The 5,000-nt window shown below is 69.2% G+C and overlaps 1 non-coding gene across 1 annotated transcript; it reads right to left on the bottom strand.

Moving 5' to 3' along the window:
• Positions 1-2,771: 2,771 nt before the first annotated feature.
• Positions 2,772-2,890, bottom strand: LOC135889686 (5S ribosomal RNA). Its single transcript, XR_010562023.1, has one exon. It is a non-coding gene; the product is annotated as a 5S ribosomal RNA (ribosomal RNA).
• Between the last annotated feature and the right edge of the window lie 2,110 nt (positions 2,891-5,000).

Raw genomic sequence — 5,000 nt, 5'->3', positions numbered from 1 at the left:
CCCCCGGGCGCTCCGGAGGGGAAAGCTTAATAGTCGTCCCCCAGACAGGGTGGGTGGGGGGGAGGCTTAACAGTCTTCCCCCAGGCTGAGCGGGAGGCTTCGCAGTCGTCCGCCGGGCAGTCCGGGGGAAGGCTTAATAGTCGTCCCCCGGGCGCTCCGGCGGGGGGGAAGCTTAATAGTCGTCCCCAGGACAGTGTGGGTGGGTGGGTGGGGGGGAGGCTTAACAGTCTTCCCCCAGGCTGAGCGGGAGGCTTCGCAGTCGTCCCCCGGGCAGTCCGGGGGAAGGCTTAATAGTCGTCCCCCGGGCGCTCCGGAGGGGAAAGCTTAATAGTCGTCCCCCAGACAGGGTGGGTGGGGGGGAGGCTTAACAGTCTTCCCCCAGGCTGAGCGGGAGGCTTCGCAGTCGTCCCCCGGGCAGTCCGGGGGAAGGCTTAATAGTCGTCCCCCGGGCGCTCCGGGGGGGAAAGCTTAATAGTCGTCCCCCAGACAGTGTGGGTGGGTGGGGGGGGGGGAGGCTTAACAGTCTTCCCCCAGGCTGAGCGGGAGGCTTCGCAGTCGTCCCCCGGGCAGTCCGGGGGAGGCTTAATAGTCGTCCCCCGGGCGCTCCGGGGGGGAAAGCTTAACAGTCGTCCCCCAGACAGTGTGGGTGGGTGGGTGGGGGGGGAGGCTTAACAGTCTTCCCCCAGGCAAAGCGGGAGGCTTCGCAGTCATCCCCCGGGCAGTCCGGGGGAGGCTTAATAGTCGTCCCCCGGGCGCTCCGGAGGGGAAAGCTTAATAGTCGTCCCCCAGACAGGGTGGGTGGGGGGGAGGCTTAACAGTCTTCCCCCAGGCTGAGCGGGAGGCTTCGCAGTCGTCCGCCGGGCAGTCCGGGGGAAGGCTTAATAGTCGTCCCCCGGGCGCTCCGGCGGGGGGGAAGCTTAATAGTCGTCCCCCAGACAGGGTGGGTGGGGGGGAGGCTTAACAGTCTTCCCCCAGGCTGGGCGGGGGGGAGGCTTAATAGTCATCCCCCAGACAGTGTGGGTGGGTGGGGCAGGGGGGGGAGAGGCTTAGCAGTCTTCCCCTAGACTGGCCGGGGGTGGGGGCTTAGCAGTCGTCTCCAGGGTGGTCCGGGGGTGGGGGGAGGCCTCAGAGTCGCCCCTCGGAGAGTCGGGGCGGCGGCGGTGGTGGGTGTCAGGCTTTACAGCCAGCCTCCGGAGGGTGAGCGTCCTCGGACGCGATGCAGCCGCCGCAGAGAGGCAGCCTCCGAGGCTGGGAGCGGAGCACCGAGGCTGGGGAGAGGGGAGCAGGAGCCCGGGGGTGGGGGTGGGGGTGGGGGGCCTTCAGGACAACCGGTCAAGCCCCGGGAAGCGGCTGTAAAATTTTCAAAGTCCCCACCGGGACAACAGGTCACGCCCCGGGAAAAGGCTGGAAAATTTCCTAAGTCCCCGCTCGGCCACCAGGTCCACCCAGGTCTAGCAATGGGGTTGACCTGCCTGATGGCCGGTTAGTATCAACGTAGTCTCACACAGGAGGGCAGCTCTCAGGCCGGCCGGCTGCGGCTGACTCTGGGGCGGTGCCCGGTGCCCGGCAGCGAGGCGCGGGGGGGGTGGGGGGGTGAGGGGGGGGGGAGCGACACGGGGCTTACCGGCCCCGGGGCCGGGGGCGCCTCCTGCGGCTTTGGGGGCCGCGGGTCCTCCGTGGCATCCAGGCCAGGCCTCTCCTGCCTGGCCGCGGGGGGATTCGGGGGCGGTCCCGCGGGCCGGCGGCCGGGCGCAGGGGGGGGGGCCCGAGCGAGTCCGCCCCGGGCCCGGGGTCTCCCCCTGCGGCTCAGGGGGGGCGTGGGTCCTCGGGGGAGGAAGCCCGGGGGGAGCTGCAGACCCGCCGTGGGGCCCTCCAGGCCAGGCCTCGCCTGGGTGGCCGCGGGGGGATTCGGGTCGGGCCCGCGGGCCGGCGGCCGGGCGCAGCGGGGCCGGGAGGGTCCGGGCCAGTCCGCCGCATGCCCGGGGTCTCCCCCAGCGGCTTCGGTGGCCGTGGGTCCCCGGTGGGGCAAGCGGCGGGGAGCCTGACACCCGCCGTGGGGCCCTCCAGGCCAGGCCTCGCCTGGGTGGCCGGGGGGGGATTCGGGGCGGTCCCGCGGGCCGGCGGCCGGGCGCAGGGGGGCCGGGAGGGGCCGGGCCAGTCCGCCCCATGCCCGGGGTCTCCCCCAGCGGCTTCGGTGGCCGTGGGTCCCCGGTGGGGCAAGCGGCGGGGAGCCTGACACCCGCCGTGGGGCCCTCCAGGCCAGGCCTCGCCTGGGTGGCCGCGGGGGGATTCGGGGCGGTCCCGCGGGCCGGCGGCCGGGCGCAGGGGGGCCGGGAGGGGCCGCGCCAGTCCGCCCCATGCCCGGGGTCTCCCCCCAGCGGCTTCGGTGGCCGTGGGTCCCCGGTGGGGCAAGCGGCGGGGAGCCTGACACCCGCCGTGGGGCCCTCCAGGCCAGGCCTCGCCTGGGTGGCCGCGGGGGGATTCGGGGCGGTCCCGCGGGCCGGCGGCCGGGCGCAGGGGGGCCGGGAGGGGCCGGGCCAGTCCGCCCCATGCCCGGGGTCTCCCCCAGCGGCTTCGGTGGCCGGGGGTCCTCCGCGGAGGAAGCCGGGTGGGTGTTGGGGGGAGCCGGACCCCAGGCGCCCCGACCCGTGACCTGCGGCCGCGACCTCCGACTCGGCAGGAGCGACGAGGGGCTTTCTGGCCCGCCCCCCCCCCCCCTTCTCCTTCCTCCCCAGAAAAAGGAGAGAGAGCTGGCTCGGACCGGGAAAAGCTGCCTACGGCACCTGGGATTCCCAGGCGGTCACCCATCCAAGTACTAGCCAGGCCCGGGACGGTTTACCTTCCGAGATCGGACGGGATCGGGGGCGTTCGGTCCGGTATGGCCGTAGGCACCCGGCTCCGCGCCTCCTCGCCCGCTTTCCCCTGCCGGCGCCCGGGCCTGCCGCACGGCGAGCCCCGGTCGGACTGCCCCGTGCGGCAGGGCCCCCGTCTCTCGCGGGCCCGATCCTTTTTTTTCCTTTTCAAGCTCCGGGGCCCGGGCTGGCCCGTCAGAGCCCCTTCCCCTCCCCCCCCCCCTCCCTCCGGCGTCGGGAAAAATATTTTCCCGGACTTCCAGCGGGCCCGATCCTGTCAGCCGGGGGTGGGGGGGGGGGGCAGTCCCTCGCTGCGGCCAGGGAGGGTGAGCCCGGGGCGGCTTGCCTGGCGGCCGGGTCCCGGCAGGCCCGATCCATTCCCCCCCTCCCCGTCCCCCGTCCCCCAGCGGTTCCAGCGGTTCCCCGCCCCGCCCCCGCGCCTGGTTCGCACCCTGTTCCTTCGGGCCGAGGAAGGCGTACCCCGGGGGGAACCGTCCGAGTCCCCTCCCGGGCACCAGGTCAACCCGTGGAATCGAACGGGGTTCACCTGGCTGGCCGGTATGCTTTCCGGCCACCGGGTCAACCCATAGGTTTTAACTGGTATACCTGGTGGCCGCTTTGCCAGGTCAACCCGGTTCTCCCTCCTTCCCTGGGCGCCCCCTCCTCGGAGGCGTCGGGTTAAACTTTTTCCAGACTTCCAGGGGCCCGATCCAGTCAGCCGGGAGGCAGTCCCTCGCTGCGGCCGGGGACGGTGAACCCAGGTCGGCCTGCCTGGCGGCCGGGTCCCTGTCTCTCGTGGGCCCGATCCTTCTTTTCCTTTTCGAGCAGGGGGGGCCCGGCCCGCCCCGGTAGCGCTCCTCGGAGGCGTCGGGCAATTCCCCCCCCCCCCCCCGCACCCCACCCAGACTTCCAGGGGCCCGATCCTGACGGCCGGGAGGCAGTCCCTCGCTGCGTCCGGGGACGGTGAGATGCTCGGCCACCAGGTCAACCCGGAGGAAGCGGGCTGAAATTTTTTTTTCCAAGTCCGAAAGATTGTCCAAGTCCCCGCTCGGCCACCAGGTCAACCCGGAGGAAGCGGGCTGACAATTTTTTCCAAGCCCGAAAAATTTTTCCAAGTCCGAAAGATTGTCCAAGTCCCCGCTCGGCCACCAGGTCAACCCGGAGGAAGCGGGCTGACAATTTTTTCCAAGCCCGAAAAATTTTTCCAAGTCCGAAAGATTGTCCAAGTCCCCGCTCGGCCACCAGGTCAACCCGGAGGAAGCGGGCTGACAATTTTTTCCAAGCCCGAAAAATTTTTCCAAGTCCGAAAGATTGTCCAAGTCCCCGCTCGGCCACCAGGTCAACCCGGAGGAAGCGGGCTGACAATTTTTTCCAAGCCCGAAAAATTTTTCCAAGTCCGAAAGATTGTCAAAGTCCCCGCTCGGCCACCAGGTCAACCCGGAGGAAGCGGGCTGACAATTTTTTTCCAAGCCCGAAAAATTTTTCCAAGTCCGAAAGATTGTCCAAGTCCCCGCTCGGCCACCAGGTCAACCCGGAGGAAGCGGGCTGACAATTTTTTCCAAGCCCGAAAAATTTTTCCAAGTCCGAAAGATTGTCAAAGTCCCCGCTCGGCCACCAGGTCAACCCGGAGGAAGCGGGCTGACATTTTTTTTTTTTTCCAAGCCCCGAAAATTTTTTCCAAGTCCGAAAAATTGTCCAAAGTCCCCGCTCGGCCACCAGGTCAACCCCATTGGAGCGAATGGGTTGACCTGATGGCCGGTCGTCTCGCGGATGTCCGGAAGGGGTCGCCACACGCCGCTTCGGCCGACCGAGAGAACCACGAGGTCGGACGCGATTCCAGGTTCGTACCACTGAAGGGGGGGGGTTTGGCTTTTTCGACCTGTCTTTTAAGAACTGTGTGCGGAGATTTCTGAGGACAGGTTTTTCAGAGCCTGTGAGAACCGGAGCTCAGCCTAGGGGATCAATCCGAGTATTGTTGTACCCCGACCTTGCCAGGGGGGGGAAACGGGCACGTTTGACAGCGGAGGGCACCCGGCCCTCCTCCGAGACGGCCTGCTTTTCCCGGCTCTTAGCTCATGGGCCCCGCAGCGGCCGGGACCTGAGCTCCGACTGTCGGCGCCCCCCGGAGGGAGGGGGGGCCCGCTCCTC

This window comes from Emys orbicularis, chromosome 15 (genome assembly GCF_028017835.1).
Source record: "Emys orbicularis isolate rEmyOrb1 chromosome 15, rEmyOrb1.hap1, whole genome shotgun sequence".
Classification (NCBI taxonomy): Eukaryota; Metazoa; Chordata; order Testudines; family Emydidae; genus Emys; species Emys orbicularis.
Note: the sequence above shows the minus strand (reverse complement) of the source record. Positions and strands in the feature narration are given on the sequence as shown.